The 24209-nt window shown below is 37.1% G+C and overlaps 1 protein-coding gene and 1 pseudogene across 2 annotated transcripts in view; both read right to left on the bottom strand.

Moving 5' to 3' along the window:
• SH3BGRL (SH3 domain binding glutamate rich protein like) overlaps positions 1-24209 on the bottom strand; it is a 110922-nt gene that overhangs the window by 40279 nt on the left and 46434 nt on the right. The window lies entirely within an intron of this gene.
• LOC117078403 lies at positions 3352-8536 on the bottom strand (annotated as a pseudogene). The gene is made up of 2 exons (XR_004434991.1): positions 8494-8536; positions 3352-4058 (listed from the first exon to the last, which is right to left on the bottom strand). The product of XR_004434991.1 is annotated as a vacuolar protein-sorting-associated protein 36-like (transcript).

A 24209-nucleotide genomic window follows, 5' to 3' on the forward strand; every position in this document is an offset into this window, starting at 1 on the left:
CTTTCAAGGATATTTGCATCTTTGAAAAGATAATACAGAACAAAAGCGGTCAGTGCCACTGCTCACAAGATGTGCGAAAAAGCAAGAGACCAGTAAAAAATCGTATGCCAACGTCTACCATTTACAACTTATTTTGACTATTATAAAGTGTCCAGATTTTTGAAAAGGAAGGTCATCTGAACATTAAATGTTATGTTGGGTGATTAAAGCCTGTAATTTCACCACCTGGTTGAACAGAAAATGGTGGGTGTTAAGTTGTATAACAATTCAATTAAAAATAGGAGTCATGGATGCTTGAAGAATCCATAAACTGCCAGGCAAAGTGGCTCATGCTTGTAATTCCAGCACTTTGAGAGGCCAAGGTGAGAGGCTTGCTTGATGCCAGGAAATTGAGGCTGCAGTGATCCATGACCACGTCACTGAGTAACAACCCAGGTAACAGAGCAAGATTGTCTCATAAAAAAAAAAAAAAAAAAAAAACCAACCAACCAACCAACCAAACAAAAAACAAAAATATTCCATCAAGCCAGACTGAACTCTTCCATCTCCAGGGATGATAATACAATTCCTTCATCACTCTCTTGTTAAGTGAGTTATTTATTTGTGAAATCAATTATTGTGATCCACATTACATCTTTACCTATTTTCACTCCAAAAGCAAATCTCCATATATTTATCAAAAGACAAAAAGTAAACCATGGCCTCATTTTAAAGTATATACCAGCTACAAAGCATTTATTCACTCTATGAACATGCTTTTGCCTTAGGCATTTTGATCCTGATTCACAGAATCACTTATTGACATAAATCTAAAAGTATTCAAGTTGAAAAAAGAAAATAACATGTCAGCATCCTTATTGAAAGTAAAGTGCATGAAAAAAGAACTTTAATGTCTAGTGTTATTACTCAAGTGTTGTGTAAGCAGAACTGCTTTTTTCTCTTGTTTGAATTTTATCAATATTAGTAGTAAGTATAACTTAAAGGAAATAAAATTGTAGAAATTGAAATACTCATTTTACCCACTGATTTTTAAAAATGCTGAACTGCTTACTGAAAATGTGGCTAAAACCTGTTGAAGATCCAGTGGGAGGCCATATATTAAAACAAGCTAGTTCAACCCGGTACCCGCAGGCCACATGTGGCCCAAGATGGCTTTGAATGTGGTCCAACATAAATTCATTAACTTTTTCAAAACATTATGAAACGTTTTGGAATTTTTTTTTTTAATTTTTATTTTTTTATTTTTTTTTATTATACTTTAAGTTCTAGGGTACATGTGCATAACGTTTATATCATGTATAACTCCCCAATGCAATCCCTCCCTCCTCCCCCCTCCCCATGATAGGCCCCAGTGTGTGATGTTCCCCTTCCCGAGTCCAAGTGATCTCATTGTTCAGTTCCCACCTATGAGTGAGAACATGCGGTGTTTGGTTTTCTCTTCTTGTGATAGTTTGCTAAGAATGATGGTTTCCAGCTGCATCCATGTCCCTACAACGGACACAAACTCATCCTTTTGTATGGCTGCATAGTATTCCATGGTGTATATGTGCCACATTTTCTTAATCCAGTCTGTCACAGATGGACATTTGGGTTGATTCCAAGTCTTTGCTATTGTGAATAGTGCCGCAATAAACATACGTGTGCATGTGTCTTTGTAGTAGAGTAATTTATAATCCTTTGGGTATATACCCAGTAGTGGGATGGCTGGGTCATATGGTACATCTAGTTCTAGATCCTTGAGGAATCGCCATACTGTTTTCCATAATGGTTGAACTAGTTTACAATCCCACCAACAGTGTAAAAGTGTTCCTATTTCTCCACATCCTCTCCAACATCTGTTGTTTCCTGACTTCTTAATGATTGCCATTCTAACTGGTGTGAGATGGTATCTCATTGTGGTTTTGATTTGCATTTCTCTGATGGCGAGTGATGATGAGCATTTTTTCATGTGTCTGTTGGCTGTATGGATGTCTTCTTTTGAGAAATGTCTGTTCATATCCTTTGCCCACTTTTTGATGGGGTTGTTTGTTTTTTTCTTGTATATTTGTTTGAGTTCTTTGTAGATTCTGGATATTAGCCCTTTGTCAGATGAGTAGACAGCAAAAATTTTCTCCCATTCTGTAGGTTGCCTGTTCACTCTGATGGTAGTTTCTTTTGCTGTGCAAAAGCTCTTTAGTTTAATGAGATCCCATTTGTCAATTTTGGCTTTTGCTGCCGTTGCTTTTGGTGTTTTAGACATGAAGTCCTTGCCCATGCCTATGTCCTGAATGGTACTACTTAGATTCCCACCCAGGCTGGAGTGCAGTGGCCGGATCTCAGCTCACTGCAAGCTCCGCCTCCCGGGTTTACGCCATTCTCCTGCCTCAGCCTCCTGAGTAGCTGGGACTACAGGCGCCCGCCTCGTCGCCCGGCTAGTTTTTTGTATTTTTAAGTAGAGACAGGGTTTCACCGTATTAGCCAGGATGGTCTCCATCTCCTGACCTCGTGATCCGCCAGTCTCGGCCTCCCAAAGTGCTGGGATTACAGGCTTGAGCCACCGCGCCCGGCCTGGAATTTTTTTTAGCTCATCAGCTATCATTAGGGTTAGTGTATTTTATGTGTGACCTAAGACAATTATTTTTCCAATGCGGCCCAGGGATGCCAAAAGACTGAATACCCCTTTACTGAAAAGTGAAGTTCAGTTATAAGCCAGTTTCCATGGTGAGAGAGTAAGATACATTTTCGCCATTAAAAATGATGCATGCATATGCACAAGTGGAAGGATTTATTCTATAGTATCTTAGGTGATTTATTCTAAAGTATCTAAGATACTTTATTCTAAAATATCACTTAGTGATCCAACAATAGATAATTTATTAAAATATATCTAATTTACCTGAGCGTCTGACTAACTGACAAACAGGAATAACTGACAGCAAACGGGTATTGGATTCTGCCCATTATAACCTCTCTAAAATTTGAAGAAGGTACTAATCATCTCTGTGCTTCAGTACATCTCAGGTATGTTTAAGGTATATCTCAGGTAACATCTCAGGAATGTTTCTTTGTTTGTTGGTATAGATGCAGTTTCTGTAAATATTTATGGATATTTTAAAATATCTACATGATAAATATTTGTTAATGATTCTTCATCATAGAATACTGCAACTTTTTAACATTAGATTTGAAACAGACCAGCACCTAAGTGACTATCTTTTTAGGGGAACCGGAAAAAAGCACTAAATATTCCCAGCCTTCCAGAACATGTAGAATTCCATATAAATAATTCCATTTTTCTTGGTGTGAAAACAAGTAGAAGTGTTAAGAAATAATTTTAAAAGACTGCTGCTATGTAGCAATTGTTTTTTTGAAGTTCTAATAAATTCTCAGTTGATCGGGGTTTATCTCTTAGCTCAATGTCATACAACCTCTACATGATGCAAGCATATGGACAAAAAGGATTTTAAACACAAAACCCTTAGCTCTGTGTCATAAATAAACTTGGGTAAAAACGCAGGCCTTCCACTGAGTCATCACAGCAAAGATGGCCCATCTTCTCTGCAAGCAGCAACCTTTCTTTGGCTAGAAGGACAGACATTCCCACAAGCTTAGCAAACTCTTCCGATGTTAGGGATCCCTTTTCTGAAACTGTCTCCAGGGCCGAGGCCACCATTTCCTCTTCCTTGTGAGACTGAAGCTCAATTACCATGACGCCACTGTCAAACACACGGAGCCTGAGAGGTAATTTCAGTGCTTCCAGCATCTTGCACGCATTCATTAAATCTTCTGGTGAGAGTAAACCTCCGTGAGTGACATTATTCCCTCTAGTTCCTCTAAAGGCACCTGCAATATTCTAGCCAGCTGTTTGGCCAATTGCATGTGGTACTGTGTGCCTGAGCCGTAGGTTTCTCTGGTAACTGGGTTAGCTATTCCCATGCTCAGCAAGTAGGATTTAAACCTGATAGTCTCATCTTCTGTGATGTCACCTTGTTTGTCTTTAATTTTATTAGCAATTGATTTTGATAACTCCACCATTTCCTTAGCCTTGATCATTAGTTTGCCGAGGTCTTTAAAGGCCTGTAATCCCAGCACTCTGGGAGGCCGAGGCGGGTGGATCACAAGGTCAGGAGATTGAGACCATCCTGGCTAACACAGTGAAACCTCGTCTCTACTAAAAATACAAAAAAATTAGCCGGGCATGATGGTAGGCGCCTGTAGTCCTGTAGCAATTTTAAAAATGATTAATACTTTTTCTATATTCTTCAATTCATGTTTCCAAGAAATATCCTAGCAGTGGAAGCTACCCCCAAAGTCCTGTAGGTTAGTTCTGGTTCCACAGCCTCGGTTTTCAGAAAGCAAAAAAAAATTAGAAAATACTATTTTTGTTTTAGAATGTTTAAAGTTTAGTGGGACATTAAAATTCAATTTGCCATACTTCAGTGAAACTTATGTGAGAATTATACATTTTAAATACTTATATCATATGCCAGACATGACACTAAGCACTGTGTTTCATTTTAATTAACAAGAAAACAGTTCTCAGACCAGTTTAACTTTCTTGCCCAAGAGAACACAGCTAGAAAATGGTGGAACAGAGATTCAAACTAAACAGCTCACCTTTAGAACCCATGATCTTTACCACCATATTATACAAGAAGAAATTAAAGAATTAAGTCCTAAATAAAAAAAAGAATAACAGTAATTTGTTAAACAATCAGGAAATTTTTCATACTAAAAATTGAAAACGGGAAGCTAGCTAGTCAAACCAATGGAAAAAAAAAGAGTGGCTTTAAAATAATAAACAGAAAACTATAGTATTAAAATATAAAATTACTTTCTTTTAACAGTTAAAAACACATTTTAAGCAGTTATTCTAATAAATATTTTTGTCTAATACATTTTCCAGCATTCATTTCTTTTCAAGTATGGAATTGAAATCAAAAACATATTTTAAATGGTATTGCATAAAATCCATTAAAATACAAGTAATTTTCATAAAATGTCCCAGATTGCCAATTTAGTTTATGATAATCAGTAGAGAGCTGGGTGTCCCTTGACTTATGGAAAGTCTTAGGAGGTTTCTTTAATTATGCAGTCTTCATTAAAAATCAGCAGGACTTTTTATAAATATCACAAACTTAAGATTAGAAGCTATGGTATAACTTAAAGCAGTATTTTTTAACTCTCTACCTGATGGTGTATTTATGAATATATTTTATTTGAGGTTTTGCTGAATACATTCATTTCCTAAATAAATACACATCTGCTAAACAGAGTACAATTCTTATCACAACTTCTGGTCAATATAATTTTGGGGTTCACCTACATGCAGGTATGATTAATGAAGGTCTAGAAATTCCAGTCTTTCTTACCCCAACATTGTGTAGCCAGTTTGATCAAAAGTTAAGGCTAGAAAACTTCTTGTAACTACTACATGTGCAGACACAGATGGAATTTATTTGTAATGTTAAAATTTTCCATTCAAAGAACAGCTGCAATTATTTTGCTCTTTTCTATCAAAATGTCTGATATATTGTAGTAATCTTTCCATGTAGCCTAGCACAGAATAGGGGCCTCATCAACCCCAATAACTTCTTGGCTAAGAAGTTATTTTCATAAAATGGTCTGGTCTGGAAAGGAAATTTCCATCGTCTTTGCTTATTCAGCAGAGTATCAGGTCACAAAATGAAGCTATTTAGCTTTTCCATCCAACAGGGGGACCAGGTATATTTGGATATATTCAATGACTGCCTAGTGCCTATTAATTACTAGTACAATTGAAGGAAAAGATGGCTCATGACTTTGAACAGTATTTACTGAGAAAAAGAAAAGCTTAAACTAAGGTCTAAATTCTGCATTTTTATTGCACCTAGGGTGCTTTATGAATAACAAGAATTTGGCCTTGAAAGTTTGTTCTGAGGAAAAAAAAAATAATTGAAGTTGGTAAACTTTATATAAATCAGGCTACTGTATATCAATGAAGGCATAATTTCAACTATACTTGATAATTTCTTTTAAATGTGGAAAAGCAAAAAGAAGAGGATGGAGTACAACACCAAACTTGGGTTATACCAAAGTGTTATGCGTGAGACTAGGAAGGGAAATAATCACCTACCATTATAGTTGAGACTATATTTTTTTCTTTTTTCTTTTGAAATGGAGTCTCACTCTGTCACCCAGGCTGGAGTGCAGTGGCAAGATCTCGGATCTCGGCTCACTGCAATCTCCGCCTCCCGCGTTCAAGCGATTCTCCTGCCTCAGCCTCCCAAGTAGCTGGGACTATAGTCACGTGCCACCATGCCCGGCTAATTTTTTTGTATTTTTAGTAGAGACGGGGTTTCACCGTGTTAGCCAGGCTGGTTTCGATCTCCTGATCTCGTGATCCACCCACCTCGGCCTCATAATTTCATATGAAGTTACCCTTGCTGTTATCCTATTGTCAGTCTTACTAATAAGCGGTTCATTCAACCTTCACGCACTCATTACAACACAAGAACACCTCTGACTCCTCCTACCATCATGACCCTTAGCCATAATATGATTTATTTCCATATTGGCAGAAACCAACCGAGCTCCCTTTGACCTCACAGAAGGTGAATCGGAACTAGTCTCAGGCTTTAATATTGAATATGCCGCGGGTCCATTCACCCTGTTCTTCATAGCTGAATACATAAACATTATTATGATAAATGCCCTGACAACTACAATTTTCCTAGGAACATTTTATCCCATTCATTACCCAGAACTATTCACAACATGCTTTACTATCAAAACACTACTCTTGACCTCTCTGTTCCTATGAATTCGAGCAACATACCCCCGATTCCGTTATGATCAACTCATACATTTACTATGAAAGAATTTCCTCCCATTTACACTAGCATTCCTCACATGATACATCTCAACACCATTACAATCTCCGGCATTCCCCCTCAAACCTAGAAATATGTCTGACAAAAGAGTTACTTTGATAGAGTAAACAATAGAGGGCTTAACCCTCTTATTTCTAGAATTATAGGTGTCGAACCTACTCCTGAGAACCCAAATTTCTCCGTGCTACCAATCACACTCCATCCTAAAGTAAGGTCAGCTAAATAAGCTATCAGGCCCATACCCTGAAAATGTTGGTTACACCCTTCCCGTACTAATTAACCCAATAGCCCAACTTATTATTTACCTTACCATAATCACAGGCACTCTCATTACATCACTAAGCTCACACTGATTCCTTGCCTGAGTGGGCCTAGAGATAAATATACTGGCCTTCACTCCAATTCTAATTAAAAAAACAAACCCTCATTCCACAGAAGCTGCCACCAAATATTTCCTCATACAATCCACCGCATCTATAATTCTCATAATAGTAATCATTTTCAACAACCTATTCTCCAGACATTGAACCATAATAAACAACATCAACCAATTCTCATCTCTAACCATAACAATAGCCCTCATTATAAAACTAGGAATAGCCCCCTTCCACTTTTGAGTTCCAGAAGTTACCCAAGGGACACCCTTGATTACAGGCGTGAGCGAGTCATTGCGCCCAGACAGTTGAAACTATTTTTAAGAAAGAAAAATCAAGTGCATAACTCCAGAACATGGAGACAAGATGTTGCTTAGTGTACTGCATTTTTTTTTAAATAGTTAAAACCTTCATTATATTAAAATATTTTTAAATTTTATTTTAAATTATACACTGTGATGTTCATTTTTTGTTGTACATTTCTATGAATTTTAACAAATGCATAGCGTCATGTAACTACCATAGAGAACAGTTTAATTACTTCCCAAAAAGTCCTTTGTACTACCCCTTTAGAGCACTAGTTTTTAAGATTAAAATTTCCATTCACCGATATTCTTCCTAACTACTTGCAGTTACTTTCTGGTTTCTTTCAATCACTTTGTTGAATAGGAGTTTAGCTTTTTCACAAAAACACAAATGGATAACCGTCTGTATGTCAGGGCAGCAAGTATTTATTAAGTACTCATTCTGGGCCTAGCAGTGTTCTGGGGACTACAAGAGGAGGCAAAAATACTACATAAGAAGGGAAACTATAGGCATGTAAAACTTTGCAGACATATAAGATATTCTGTAATGGAATGCTTAATTGCAAGATTCACATTACAAAAGGGATTATTAACAGGATTCATGAGTCCCCTAATATAATGTATATGTTATAAGCAATAAAATGAGACAAGGAAATCAGTGAGGAAAATTAGTATAAGAAGTATGCAAGATAGGTTGAAAATAGACTGTAGTTAAGAAATTATTGTTTAATCTAGGTCTGAAAGAACAAGGGTCAAGTGGAAGATATAAATTGTAAAAATGCAGAGGAAATTTACTCTCTAAGAGACATTATTAAAATAACTAATGGGATTTGCTGATCCATTAGTTGGGAAAGATTAAGAACTAAGAATTATTCAATCAAGCACTCATTTAACAACTATTTATTGAGCTGAGACTTTTCTTGACATTTGTTCTAGGTGTCAGAGGAAAAGCAATACAGATAGCTAAAATTTTTTTGTCTTTTTGTTTTGTTTTCCCAAGAAGGTGTATTAGAGCATGCCTCAGCCACTTGGAAATAACAACATAGTTCATATACATAAACTCTGTGAGCTTTAATTCAAGAAGGAAAATGAGGATCCACCAGAATTGTGAGGAACATCCCAGATCCTTGGGAGAAGAATGTCAGCAAACAGGCCCTGTGATGGCATAGAGCTGATAAAAGTGAGAAAAAATAAAAGTGATAAAAGTACATGAGAGAGGCAGAGAGCCTCCCGCTATGATTCATCTTTCCACTGGGGATCCAAGAAACTCAGGCCAATGGACAGCGCTTTCTTTCTCCCAACCCCTGGAGCTAACATGGGAAGAGGCTTGAAGACACTGTGAGGGAAAGACACCAGGAAAAGCTGCAGATATTTTCCCATACCCAAGACTAAGAGCAGGATGCGATTTTTAATCCGTGCATAAAAGTCAGTCATGCAACCTGGTGGCACAATCACGCAGGCATTTTAGTCCCTCACCAGAGATTGGAAATTCTGTTCTGGAGTTAGGTAGGGGGTCTCCACAGCCAAAACTGTGAAAAGTGCCTCAACAGAAGGCACTGGAATCGTGCTCTGCCCTGCCATAAGCCTGGGTAGGGAAGAGAGCTGCTACAGCAGCTGTCTCTTCTGGACAATGAGACTTGCCACCAGGGCCAGCTTGTTGACCTGGAACTAGTCTGTGTGGGCCAGTGCTGGGTGCCCCAGCCTGGTCCACTGAAATTGTGGCACAGCAGGGCCCTCATCAAAGAGTCTCTCGGTAAACAAGAATCAAGTATATACCTAGCTGTGTTGAGTGCAGCCAGCTCTTACCTGTAAGTGCCATCTACGGGCTTGTAGGTTTATCTGCATGGTACAATATAAAACCTATTGACAGACATACACCATCTAGATTAACAAAGATAAAAAGACATAAGATTCAAATAAGCACAATCAGAAAGGACAAAGGTGACATTACAAATGACCCCACAGAAATACAAAAGATTCTCAGGAACCGTTATGAACACTTCTATGCACACAAACTAAAACATCTAGAAGATATAAATACATTCCTGGAAACACACGACCTCCTGGAATTGAATCGGGAAGGATCTGAAACCCTGAACAGGCCAATATTGAGTTCCAAAATTAAAGCAGTAATTTAAAAAAAACCTTCCAACCAAAATAAAAAAAGCCCTGGACCAGATGGATTCCCAGTCAAATTCTACCAGTCAAAGAAGAACTTGTATCCATTCCTCTGAAAGTATTCCCAAAACAAAGAGGAAGGAAATCTCTCTAACTTATTCTAAAAAGCCAGCATTACCCTAATACCAAAACCTGGCAAAGTCACAAGGAAAAAGAAAACTACAGGCCAATATCCCTGATAAACCTAGACACAAAAATCCTCAACAAAATACTAGCAAACTGAGTCCAACAGCACGACAGAACATTAATCCACCACAATCAAGCAGGACTTCATTCCGGGGATGCAAGGTTGGTTAAGATATACAAATCAATAAATGTGATTCACAACAAAAACAGAATGAAAAACAAAAGCCATATAATCATTTCAATGGATGCAGAAAAAGCTTTCAATAAAATCCAGTATCCTTTCATGATAAAAACCCGCAAGAAACTAGATGTCAAAGAACCATACCTCAAAATAAAAAGAGTAATCTATATCAAACCAGCAGCCAACATCATAATGAATGGGCAAAAACTAGAATCATTTCTCTTGAAAACTGCAATAAGACAAGGATGCCCACTGTCATCACTCCTTTTCAACATAGTACTGGAAGTCCTGGCCACAGCAATGAGGCAAGAGAAAGTATAAAAACATCCAAATAGGAAAAGAAGTCAAATTATCTCTTGTCACAGACAATACGATTCTATACCTAGAAAACCCTAAACACTCTTCCAAAAGCCTCTTGGAAATGATAAACTATTTCAGTACAAATTTCTAATACAAAATAAATGCACACAAATCAGTAGCATTTCTATACAACAATAACATCCAAGCTGAGAGCCAAGTTAAATAATGCAATTCCATTGCAATAGGCACAAAAGAATAAAACACCTAGGAACACATCAAACCAAAATGTGAAAGATTTCTATAATAAAAACTACAAAACAGTTCCAAAAGAAATCAAAGACAGCACCAACAAATGGAAAAATATTATATGCTATGGAAGAATAATATTGTTAAAATGACCACACTGCCAAAAGAAATCTACAGATTTGATGTTATTTCTATCAAACTAAAAATAACATTCTTCAGAGAACTACAAAAAAAACTATTCTAAAATTCATATGAAACTAAAATATTGCCCAAATAGCCTTAGAAATCCTAAACAAAAACAACAAAGCCAGAGGCATCACATTATCTGACTTCCAACTGCACTATAAGGCTACAATAATTGAACCAGCATGGTACTGGTACTAAAACAGACTTACTAAGATAAAAAAAAAAAAAAAAAATTAGAGAACCCAGAAATAAAGCTGCACATCTACATTCATCTGATCTTTGACAAAGTTGAGAACAATAAACAATGGGAAAGAACTTCCTATTCAATAAACGTTTCTGGGATAACTGGCTACCCAAATGCAGAAGATTGAATCTGGGCCCCTTCCTTAAATGAAGTACAAAATTTAACTCAAGGTGAATTAAATATTTAGATGTAAGACCTCAAACTCTAAGGATCCTAGAAGAAATCCTAGGAAACCATACTGGGTATCTTCCTTGAGAAGAATTTATGACTAGGTAATCAAAAGGAATTGCAAAAGGAAAAAAAAAAGAAAAAAAAGAAAAAACAAATAAAAATTAACAAGTGTAACCTAATTAAAGAACTTCTGCACAGCAAAAGAAATTACTGCCAGAGTAAACAGACCAGAAGGTGAGATAATATTCACAAACTACACATTTGACCAAGGTTTAATATCCAGAATCTATAAGGAATTTAAACAAATTAACAAACAAAAACAAAATAACTCCATTACAAATGGGCAAAAGACATGAGCAGACACTACTCAAATGAAGATATACAAACGGCCAACACACATATAAAACAATGTTCCACATTACTAATCATCAGAGAAATGTTAATCAAAACCACAATGAGATATCATTCACACCAGTCAGGATGGCTGCTATTAACAAGTCAAAAAACAACAGATGCTGGCGAGGCTATGGAGAAAAGGGAATGCTTATATGCTGTTGATGCGAACATAATTTATTTCAGCTACTGTGGAAAGCAGTTTGAAGATTTCTCAAAGAACTTAAAACAAAACTAACATTTGACTTAGAAATCTAATTGCTGGGTATATATCCAAAAGAAAATCATTCGACCAAAAAGACAATGTACTTGCATAGTCATCAAAGTACTATTCACAACAGCAAAGACATTGAATCACCCTAGGTGCCCATCAGTGATGGGCTGGACACCATAAAATTATAACAGACAGAACTATCTGAACAAAAAGAAAACTAACATGGTACAGCAAAACAAGATGATATATTCAGTAATTTCTATCTTTACAAGTTAAGAGGTTTTAATTTATAATATAAATATAATGGTTATTCACACAGTAAGGCATGAACAATCAGTAAATTAATGCAATGTACTTCTCTTTTGCCTTCTACTTCCACAGTTACCTGCTGATATAACTGCTTCTGCATTTTAAGATCTCTTATTACATAAAAGCAAGCTTGCCAAGCCTAATCATTTTGTGCAAAAGAAGAAATCTGGAAAAAATATATACATACCTAGGTATTTTTTGTGAAATATGATGTGAAATGTGAAAAAATACACTTTCACATAAAAGTCTTGTTATTTCTACTAGATAACAGAGTCTCCTCAAGGGCAGGTCTCACATCTGATTTATGTTGGTGTGCCTCAGAATACAGAACAGAGTGCCTTATACATTGTAGGTACTCAATAAATACTTTTAAGTGTAGGCCTATTCAGAGCAGAAAGCCTTATTTAAACCACAATGTATCATTTGGATAGTTCTCTCAGGAGAATACTGACAAAATCTATTCTATTGATGCTGTAATCACTGTAAAATCAGTTACTAGCAGTATTTTCGTCTTTCGATCAAAGCCTGTTTTGGCCTAATTCTAAATCAGAAGACATTCACTGAAGAAAAGCAGAGTATATTGACTTTCAGGCCCAAGAACTAAACCAGAAAAGAGGGATGCAAAGTAATGAAGTAGGCAAAAATGCTCTGCTGGCATCTGACACCTTCTAGGTTTTTCTTCCTCTGCCTATCCCCCAGTTCTAAAATGACCTTTGTTTGTGGACAGGAAAGAATCTTTCTTTTACATGAACACAGGGAGGGGAATATCACACACCGGGGCCTGTCAGGAGGTGTAGGGAGGGATAGCATTTTGAGAAATAACTAATGCAGATGATGGGTTGATGGGTGCATCAAACCACCATGGCACATATATACCTATGTAACAAACCTGCACGTTCTGCACAGGTATCTGAGAACTTAAAGTATAATTAAAAAATAAAATAAAAATAGAATCTTTCTTAAAGCTGTTAATCAGACACTTGATTCATGAGCTACTAGAAATCCATTTAAAATTGGTTTAAGTTTAAAGCTAACTATATATTAATACATACGACTGGTTTTTGTTCTCTGCCTGACTAGTTTGAGAAAGCAAACAATTCGAAGATGATAAATGCACCTTAGGGCAACAAGCATGGCATTACATGTTGCATGTTGGCATAATAACCTAAACTTCATAAAATAGGAGGCCCAGCTAAACTTTTTCATAGAAATGTACCCTGTCAACTAACATTTTAAATATTAGATTAGGTGATGTCTTGTTACTCAACTACAGCCCTATAACTGATTGACAGAGACAACTACATGAACATAGTCCCAAATGAACATAACGTGTCCAGTCCTGTAATTTATGTGTTCCCCCTACTACTCCTTTTTCTTGGATTTTTTTCCATCATTTTTTGGTCTGTGTTTCCTAAAGAATTGTGAAGATTTGCATGGAAAAGACATACATTAGATACAAGGATTTTAGAAGTCAAGAAAGAAAGCCAACTTTGGTAGAAAAAAATAACTCAATAAAGATGACTAAATAAATTAATAAAATGCTTTAAAAATGTCTGACATATGATAAGCTTTCAATTAATGTCAGTTGTCATTATTACTGCTATCATTTCAATAGGTGAGGGAGACAATGTGGTGTATTAACAATAATACTGGACTCTGAGTCAAATTGGTTCACCATTTGGCTATTTGACCTATTAGACATGAGGTAATAAGCAAATCACTTAAATCCTCAAGGCCTCAGTTTCCTGAGGTCCAAAAGAGGGACATGAGTTCTTACCCTCATAAATTATTATGATTATTCATGTAAATATATTAGAATATATGAAAAAGACCTGTATAAATACAATCAAGTAAGAATTTACGTATTTTTTATTTATTTTTATTTTTGTGAGCACATAGTTGGTATATATATTATGGGGGACATGAGATGTTTTGAAACAGGCATGCAATGTTAATAATCACATCATAGAGAATTCGGTATCCATAGAGAATCGGGTATCTGTCCCCACAAGCATTTACACTTTTGTGCTACAAACAATACATTTATACTCAGTTGTTTAAAAATTTAGCAATTAAGTTATTATTAACAACAGTCACCCTGTTGTGCTATCAAATAGTAGGTCTTACTCATTCTTTCCAACTTCTTTTTACCCATTAACCATTCCAATCTCCTCCCGACCCCCTCACTACACTTCCAATCTCTGGTAACCATATTTCTACTTTCTATGGCCATGAGTTCAATTGTTTTGAATTTTAGATTCCACAAATAAGTGAGAACACATGGCATTTGCCTTATTGCGCCTGATTTATTTCACTTAATATAATGATCTCCAGTTCTATCCATGCTGTTGAAAATGACAGGATCTCATTTTTTATGACTGAATAGTACTCCACTGTGCATATGTACCACATTTTCTTTACATTTAATTTATCTGTTGATGGACACTTAGATTGCTTCCAAATCTTACCTAATGTGAATGCTACAACAAATATGGCAGTGCAGAATACCTCTTTGATATACTGATTTCCTTTCTTTGGGGTATATCCAGCAGTAGAATTGCTGAATCACGTGGTAGCTCTATTTTCAGTTTTTAGAGGAACCTATGAGCAGTTCTCCATACTGGTTGTACTAATGTACATTCCCACGAACAGTGTATGGGGGTTCCCTTTCCTCCACATCCTCACCAGAACTTTTTATTGCCTGTCTTTCTAGATAAGCCATTTTAACTGGGGTGAGATGATATATCATTGTAGTTTTGGTTTACGTTTCTCTGGTGATAAGTAATGTTGAGCATTTTTCCATATTTCTGTTTGCCATCTGTATGCCCATTTTTAGATTGGATTATAAGCTTTTTTTTTTTCCTCTAGAGTTGTTTGGGCTCCTTATATATTCTGGTTATTAATACCTTTTCAGATGGATAGTTTGCAAATATTTTCTACTACTCTGTGGGCTGTCTCTCACTTTGTTGATTGTTCCCTTGCTGTGCAGAAACTTTATAACTTGATGTGATCACAGTTATTCATTTTTGCTTTAGTTGCCTGTGCCTGTGCAGTGTTACTCAAGCAATTTTTGCCCACACCAATATCCTAAAGAGTTTCCCCCAATGTTTTCTTGTAGCAGTGTCTTGTCGTACTTTCAACATCTCAGATTTAAGTCTTTAATCCATTTAAATATGATTTTGGATATGGCAAGAGATAGGGGTCCACTTTCATTCTTCTGCATATGGATGTCTAGTTTTCCAGTAGCGTTAATTGAAGTGACTCTCTTTTTCCTAGTGTATGTTCATGGCACTTTTGTCGAAAATGATTCACTGTAAATGTGTGGATTTGTTTCAGGGTTCTCCCATCTGTTCTATTGGTCTATGCATCTGTCTTTATGCCAAAACCATGCTGTTTTGGTTATTATAGCTCTGTAGTATAATTTTGTCATGGGATCCTTGGGGTGTAATTTTGCAAGCTAGAAAACTCTGTAGCTGGCAGGACCTTGTGCTTCAGTATTACTTACAACTTCTGGGCTTATTCCACTCATTCAGTTTGGCAGGCTGCACTTGGCTTGCACCACTGTCCTGGATCCCATACCTGCCAAGGGCAAGCCAGGGGCAGAGAAGTGAGGGGACTGTGGGTAAGCAAGTGTGGGCAGCAGACACTGTGCACAGCCAGGCATGCTGGCTTCTGCTGTTGGGCAGGCAGCTCCAGGCACTGTACTGGCACAGTTACTAGCTCCATGCAAGGCTGTGACTGGACCAGATGTACCACATGTGCCTTCCACTGCAAGCACCTGCATTTGTATGTGGGGAACGTAGTGGTGCTTGGAAGCTTGCAGATGCCAGGAACTGCAGAGCCCCAAAGAGGATGTCACATCACTGGCTCAGGGATACCCTAAGTGTGGGCTCCCCAAAATACTGCAGCTCTTCTCTCCTTGTTACCCACAACATAGTGAGCAGAGGTGCATGTGTCAGCCAGGAGATGAGCTTCATTGAGTGACAGAACACTCAGGAGACCCAAAGTGGGTAGCGCCTTCCTGCAGCTAGTAATCCCAGTGTCTGTCAGAGTCTGGCTGAGTCAGGGGTTTTTATGGGCTCACAGGGAGGAAATGGTTATTGATTGGTCCATGGGAAGCCATGGGTGGGCCAAGAAAAAACACCGTAAGTTATCACTCTGGGCCATGGACTCCACCTGGAACTGGCAGCCTGGCCTCCAGGCTTCAGACTGTATCTGCCTTGAAGGTGGGGTTTCACCTGAAACCCATCCCTTTCTACCCAGGAGACTGTCTGCCTTCTGCCACCATCAACCTGCCATCCATAGCACCCAGGCTGTTTGTGCCAAGGGGTGCCTGCAGGCCCATGCCAAGCAACCCTCAGCTTCCTTGGTATCCCTCTCATGATCCACAGTGCTCAAAGTCCAGAGGAAGCTGAGGCAGCAGGGTCTGGTGTGTCAGCACCGCTCCAATCATGCAAACACCCAGTTGGGTTGCTACAGCATCCAGACATGGCCACAACTTTGCTTCACCCAAGAGCAGGCACCAGGACCGGGAAGAGGCCAGAGAGAGGGAGAAGGCACTTCTGAGCCTGCAGAAGCAGGGATGGCTTTCCAGCCCCCCAAGAGGGCAGGGATGCCTGGGTTCAGAACCCTGGCTGGGCATTTGCAGCTGCACACAAGAGCATGGGGCTCCCACCCTGCCAACTCAGTAGGGGATGGGGCTCCCACCAGTTACCAGCCCCCGCTAGCTCTGCATAGTGTGTAGCCCCAGTTGCATCTCCCCCACTGTAGCTGGCATCCCCACAGAGGCTGCTCCAGATAGGCCACCACCACCATCAATTTGAAGTCAGGTAATGTGATTCCTCCAGTTTTTTTTGTTTGTTTGTTTGTTTAAGATAGCTTTAACTATTCTGTGTCTTCTGTGGTTCCGTATAACTGTACAGATTGTTGTTTCTATGTTTGTGAAGAATGCCATTGTTATGTTGATATGGACTGCACTGAATCTGGAGATCACTTTGGGTAGGATGAACATTTAAACAATATTGATTCTTCCAATCCATGAAAATGAGATGTATTTCCATTTTTTGGAGTCCTCTTCAGTTCCTGTCATCAATGTTTTATGGTTTCCATTAGATCATTTACTTCTTTGTTAATGCCCAGTTATTTAATTTTATTTCTGGCTATTGCAAATGAGATTAATTTTTTATTTCTTTTTCAGATTGTTCACTGTTGGCATATAAAAATGCTAATGGTTTTTGTATGTTGATTTTGTATCCTACAACTTTACTGAATTTGTAGATCAGTTTCTAATAGTTTTCTTGCAGAGTCTTTAGGTTTTTCCAAATATAAGATCATATGATCTGCAGAGATAATTTGACTTCCTCCTTTACAATTTGGTTGCCCTTTATTTCTTTCTTGTCAAATTGCTCTAGTAGGACTTCCAGCACTATGTTGAATAACAGTGGTGAAAGTAAGCAGCCTGGACATGTTCCAGATCTCAGAGAAAATGCTTTCAGTTTTCTCCATTCAGTATTTTGCTAGCTGTGTGCATGTCACATAGAGCTTTTACTATGGTGAGATATGTTTCTTCTATACCCAGTTTATTGGGAGTTTTTGTAATAATGAGATGCTGAATTTTATCAAATGATTTTCAGCAACAATTAAAATGATAATATGATTTGTATTCTTCACTCAGTTGATACCATGTATCACACTGATTGATTTGCATGTTGAACCATCCTTGCACCCCAGGAATAAATACCGCTTGGTCATGATGAATGATCTTTCTAATATATTGTTGAATTTGTTTTGCTACTATGTTGCTGAGAACTTTTGCATCAGTTTTCTTTTTTTTTGATGTGTCTTTGTCTTGTTTTGGTGTCAAGGAGATGCTGGTCTCATAGTTTGGAAGATTCCCTCCTCTATTTTTCAAAATCTTTGAGTAGGATTAAAAGTATTTCTTCTGTAAACATTTGGTAGGATTCAGCAGTCAAACCTTCAGGTTCAAGGTAGTTCTTTACTGGGAGACTTTTACTTATGATTTTGATCTCATTACTTGTTACTGTTGTGCTCAGGTTTTGGATTTCTTCATGGTTCAATGTTGGTAGGTTTCATATGTCTAGAAATTTGTCCATTTCTTCTATATTTTCCAGTTTACTGGCGTATAGTTGCTTATAGTAGCCATTAATAATGTTTTTAATTTGTGCAGTATCAATTGTAATGTCTCCTTTTTCATGTCTGATTTTATTTATTTACATCTCTCATTTTTCCCTTAGTTAGTCTAGTTAAAGGTTGGTCAATTTTGTTTAGCTTTTCCAAAAACCACCTTTTACTTTCACTGATCTGCTTTGTTTTCTTCATTTTAATTTCATTTATTTCCTTATTATTTCTTTTCTTATACTAATTTTGCTTTTGGTTTGCTCTTGCTTTTGTTGTTCTTTAAGATGCATTGTTAGGTTACTTATTTCAAGTTTCCTCTTTTTCAGATGTAGACACTTATATCTATAAACTTCCCTGTTACTACTGCTTTTGCTGTATCTCATACATTTTGGTATGTTGTGTTTCCATCATTATTTATTTCAAAATTTTTTTCAATTTCTTTCTTAATTCCTTCTTTGACGAACTGGTAATTCATCAGCATATTATTTAATTTCCATACATCTGTATAGTTTGCAGCATTCTTCTTGTTATTTGGTCTATAATGCAGATTAATTTCAATGTTTCTTTTTTGATTTTCCATCTGGAAGATCTGTCCAATGCTGAAAGTGGGATGTAGGTCTCCAGTTAATATTTTATTAGGGACTACCTCTCTTTAGCTCTAACAATATTTGCTTTATATATCTGGATGCTCCAGTGTTGGGTACATATATATTTAAAACTGTTATATCCTCTTGCTGAATTGACTCCTTTATCATTATATAGTGACCTACCTTGTCGCATATAGTTTTTGTCTTGAAATCAATTTTGTCTTATATAAGTATAGCTATTCCTGCTCTTTTTTGGTTTTCCATTGACATGGAATGTTTTTCTATCCCTTTATTTTCAGACTATGTATATGTACATATGTATCAGTCTATATCTATCTTTAGAGGTGAAATATGTTTCTTATAGGCAACAGATTAATTGCTTTTGTTTTTAATATCCATTCATTCACTCTTCAACTTTTGATTAGCTAATTCAGTCCACTTACATTAAATGTTGTTGTGGGTAAGTAAAGACTTACTCCTGCCATTTTGTTATTTGTTTTCTTGTTGTTTTGTGATCTTCTCTTCCTTCTTTCTTTCTTGTCTTCCATTAGCGAAGGTGATTCTGTGATATGATCTAGTTTATTGCTTTTGTATTTATTGTATATCCACTGTATATTTTTTTGAGGTTACCATGAGGCTTGCAAATATTATCTAATAACCCACTATTTTCAGCTAATAATAACACTGTTTGCATTAAGAAACAAACATGCAAAATAAAACTAATAAAAACTTTACACCTTAACACCATCTCCCTGCTTTTTAACTTTCTGTTGTTACTATTTACATATTATTGTACTGTCTATGTCTCCAAAAGATGTTGTAGTTATTGTTTTTGATTGGTTTATCGTTTAGTTCTTCTACTTAGGATAAGAGTGTTACACACCACAGTCACAGTGATATAATAATCTGTGTTTTTTTCTGTGTATTTCCTCTTACCAGTGAATTTTGTACTTTCAGGAGATTACTTTTTGCTCATTATCATTATAATTCCTCTGGCACTTTAAATATTTCATCCCACTCTCTCCTAGTCTATAAGGTTTCCACTGAATAGTCTGCTGCCAGATGCATTGGAGATCCATTGTATGTTATTTCTTTTCTCTTGCTGCTTTTAGGATCCTTTCTTTATCCTTGATCTTTGAAAGTTTGATTATTAAATGCCTTGAGGCAGTTTTCTTTGGGTTAAATCTGCTCGGCGTTCTACAACCTTCTTGTACTTGTTTACTGATATCTTTCTCTGTTTTGGAAGTTTCTCTGTCATTTTTCCTTTGAATGAACTTTCTCTGTCATTTTTCCTTGAATGAACTTTCTACCTGTATCTCTTTCTCCACCTCCTCTCTAAGGCCCATAACTTTTAGATTTGCCCTTTTCCACCATATCTTAGATTCTGTATGCATGCTACTTTTTTTATTCTTTTTTCTTTTGTCTCCTCTGACTATGCATTTTCAAGTAGCCAGTTTTCAAGACCACTACTTCTTTCTTCTGTCTGATCAATTCCACTGTTAAAAAACTCTGATGCATTTCTCAGTATCCTCATTGAATTTTCTGCTCCAGAATTTCTGTTTCTTTTTAATTATTTTAATCTCTTTGTTAAATTTATATGATAGAATTCTGAATTCCTTCTCTGTGTTATCTTGATTTCTTTTGAGTTTCCTCATCACAGCTATTTTGAATTATCAGTCTGAAAGTTCACATACCTCTGTTTCTCCAGGATTGGTCCCCGGTGTCTTATTTAGTAATTAATGATGTCATGTTTGCCTAGATGGTGTTGATGTTAGTAGATTTCTTTGTCATCTGGGCATTAAAGAGTTAAGTATTTCTTGTAATCTTCAATGTCTGAGCTTGTTTGTACCTCTCTTAGAAAAGCTCTCCAGATATTCAAAATAAATTGGGCTTGTGATCCAAGCTGCAGCTGCTTCAGAAGGCATGCCAAGTCCATTAATGCTTTGGCTGTTGCATACTTATAGAGGTATCACCTTGATGGTGTTGGGCTATTTCCAGGAGAATTCTCTGAATTACCAGGCAGAGACTCTTGTTCTCTTCCCTTACCCTCTCCCAAGCAATGGACTCTCTCTCTCTCTCTCTCTCTGTTCTGCACTACCCAAAGGTAGGAATAGAGTGACACAAGTACCTGTGGCCACCACCACTATGACTGAACTGGGTCAGACCGGAAGCAAACAGCACTGTGTCTCACCCAGGGCCTGCTGTAATCACCCCCTGGCTACTGCCTGTTTGCTCAAAGCCCCAGGGCTCTACAATTAGCAGATGACAAAACCAGCCTGGCCAGTGTTCTTCTCGTCAGAATGGTGAGTTCCCCCAGATCCCAGGTAGATTCAAAGGTGCTGTGCAGGAGGCAGATAATAGAGTTAAAAATCTTAGCAGTCCACCCGGTGTTCTATTATACTGTGGCCGAACTGGCACTCAAGCCACAAGATGTAGTTCTTTCTACTGTTCACTCACTTTCCAAAGGCAGAGGTGCCTGACCCCATGGCCACTTCCACCATTAATTTTCACGGTTTCAAGTCTTTAGACTGTGCCTTCTTTCTTACTGAAGGTTCCCTGCCACTTAGAAGCCACACCAGGGCCTCCTTGCACTGTCATCCTATTCTGTCTCTCTCTCTCTCTCTCTCTCTCTCTCTCCCTCCCTCCCCCAGTCTCTCTCTCTCCCTTCATCCTTCCCTCACACACACAACAAAACTTACTGGACTTTAGATCAGATAACTTTCTTTTCTTCTAGAATCTTGTGTATTATAACTCAAATGGTAATCGGTTCCATAGTGTGAGGCAAATTGCAAACACTGCCACTTTTTTATAGAAAGCGAGCATTCTCTAAACTATATACTTTTCAGCCCTTTCAGAAATACATGGCTCAGTCTTCTCAAGTCTTCAACTACATATGCTTAGTTACATATAGCTACTTGATGTTTTTTGATGGTGCGCCTGTTGTTGAAAATGCAGACTGTTGAGTCGCATTCCCATAGATCCAAATTTAATAAGTCTAGAGCACCCACGAATAAAATTTTGAACAGTCACCCTCTGAGACTTTTGAAGCAGGTGTTACTCATACTGCACCGTGAGAAACAAAGGAATGTTTATAGAAAACCTAACACTGAGTCGTTTACCAGTCCTAAGTCATGTATTTGCTCTTACTGTTACCTCTCACAGGAGTGTCCTTTCTCTTCATCTCTAATAATAAAATTATTGCTTATTTTTGAGATTCTGCTTAAGTGCAGAATCCTTGTCCATTTCTCCACACCTAGGACATGTGCTTTTGCCTTTTCAGTTAGATATGGACATTATAGGCACTGGGGTACAAAGTATTGGGTGAATATAGAATCTGTAGGCTATATACTCTGGAATTTTGCATCTGAGCCCATACCCTTGAATTAAGTTTGCTATCGGGGCTCTAAATTGGGTAAACTTATAAAAAACAAACAACCCTGGGCATCAGATTGGTCAGGGTAGTAACTCAGACCACATAGAAACTAGGGAGAAGAATTGGCAGTCATGTCAGGACCAGACATTGTGGATGAGAGGTAAGGAAATTAAAAACAGCTGTCTGCTGGAAAACTGTACAAGTTCAACAGGGGGAGCCAGTGATAGCACTCCAATGGTTTAAGACCAAATTATGGCATGTTACACACTATCTAATTGAGTATGTACAGTTGGTTGATTGAGTTACATAATAACAAGGAGAAAAAAAGGCTAGAGTGGTAAAAGCAGAGTTGGAGTGGAACATAAGAAGGACAGGAGCCATGGATACAGTTAACAAGTGGAAAAATAAAATAAAAACTTGAACTCATATCAACCTTATTTTGTTATACCAGGAGATTTTCAAACCTCAGTATGACTGAAAATATACTTCAGAAAGTCAAGACCTGGGCCTAGGAATCTGCATTAAAAACACTACTCTGGGTAGAGATGGGTAGTCTATATATCATACCTGAAAACCAGTAAACTATTGCTCTTACTTGTTTGCTTGAGGCACTGTTTCTCTTTCCCTATCTTACATTCTACTTTTGTCAACTGAGGCAAGTTTCCATATTCATTTTTCAGATACTCAACTACCTAGCAAGCCTAAGCATTAAAAATACAAATTATCTGATCCCTTTTCTCTCTCCCCAACCCTTCCAAACTCTGGGTTGTAAGACCTGGAGACTTCCTAAAAGAAAAAAACAACTATTTTTGGAGACAGTTTGGTAGTGCTCTCTGCCAGGCATACTATATCCTAAATCCTCGAGCTCATAAGCATGTTTTCTTTGCTAACATTAAAATAATATTCATCATAATTTTATTAGCTTTACCTTTAATTGAGTGTTTTAATTGAGTGCCTATTATGTACTAAGCATAGTGTGAAGCATATAACATTATCTCTAAATCCTCAAAATAAATCTATGATGTTGGTCTTATTATCTTCATTTGACAGATAAAGAAAGGAACTCTCTGAGAAGAGGGAAAACGTGAGTAACCTACTCAAGACAACCACCATTAAATGATGGCTTGATCCATTACACGAGATTTAAAAACATGTATCCTGAATCCAAAGTTTGTGCTTTTAATTGTTCAACTTTACAGTGTATGGAAACCCAGATGTCTCATAGTACTCGCTAGCTCATAAATATCCACAATAACTACTGGCATTAGTCTAAGATACAATCACAAAAATCTAAAAGGCAAAGGAAAGGGACATAGCTCAAAACCCAGAGTTACAACCCTTTCTGATATTAAAACATGCCTAGTAAACTTCTATTAACAGGTACCTACAGTCAAAGTGAAGAATTCATATGTCTCAAAACGCAGAGAGCCTTAATGATTTTAGTGGGAGATGAAAAAGTAGAATATTTCCACAGTTAAGCTTCGTCTAAGAACTTTAAAATTTCCATAAGTTCTCTTGCTGTTCAGTAGTACATACACTTTCACAACAGAAGAAAAGTTTTCCATGTTACACCAAAAAACTCAATGGAGAACATTTTGCTATAACAAAAATCATTAAAAAAATGTAATTAATAATCACATCTCCTAGCCATATTTGAATGCAAAATAATGGAAAACTTGGAAGAATCATTATTACCTTAAAAATGAAAAGCTGCACTGAACTGTTCATAAATTCACTTTGTAAAAATCATGAAAGAAAACTAAAGAGAAAATGAGGAAAGCCATTTCATCATCTGTATTTTATTAATGCATAATGCAGAAATGATTTTTTAACATTTGCCTTATTACTTTGAGAAAGTGAGCAAGTCGAGGTGTTTCTATATTGATGCAACCTATTTGTAATCGTAATCTACTTTTTAAAATCCAATTGAGGAATTTAGAAAGGGCCAGTAAAGGAACTATCTATGTTTCTGCAACTTGCTCGAGATAGCCTGTGAAAAACAGACTATTCTAGACTATGTAAAGAGCCTAGAG

This window comes from Trachypithecus francoisi, unplaced genomic scaffold (genome assembly GCF_009764315.1).
Source record: "Trachypithecus francoisi isolate TF-2019V2 unplaced genomic scaffold, Tfra_2.0 Lachesis_group6, whole genome shotgun sequence".
In the NCBI taxonomy this organism is placed as follows: domain Eukaryota; kingdom Metazoa; phylum Chordata; class Mammalia; order Primates; family Cercopithecidae; genus Trachypithecus; species Trachypithecus francoisi.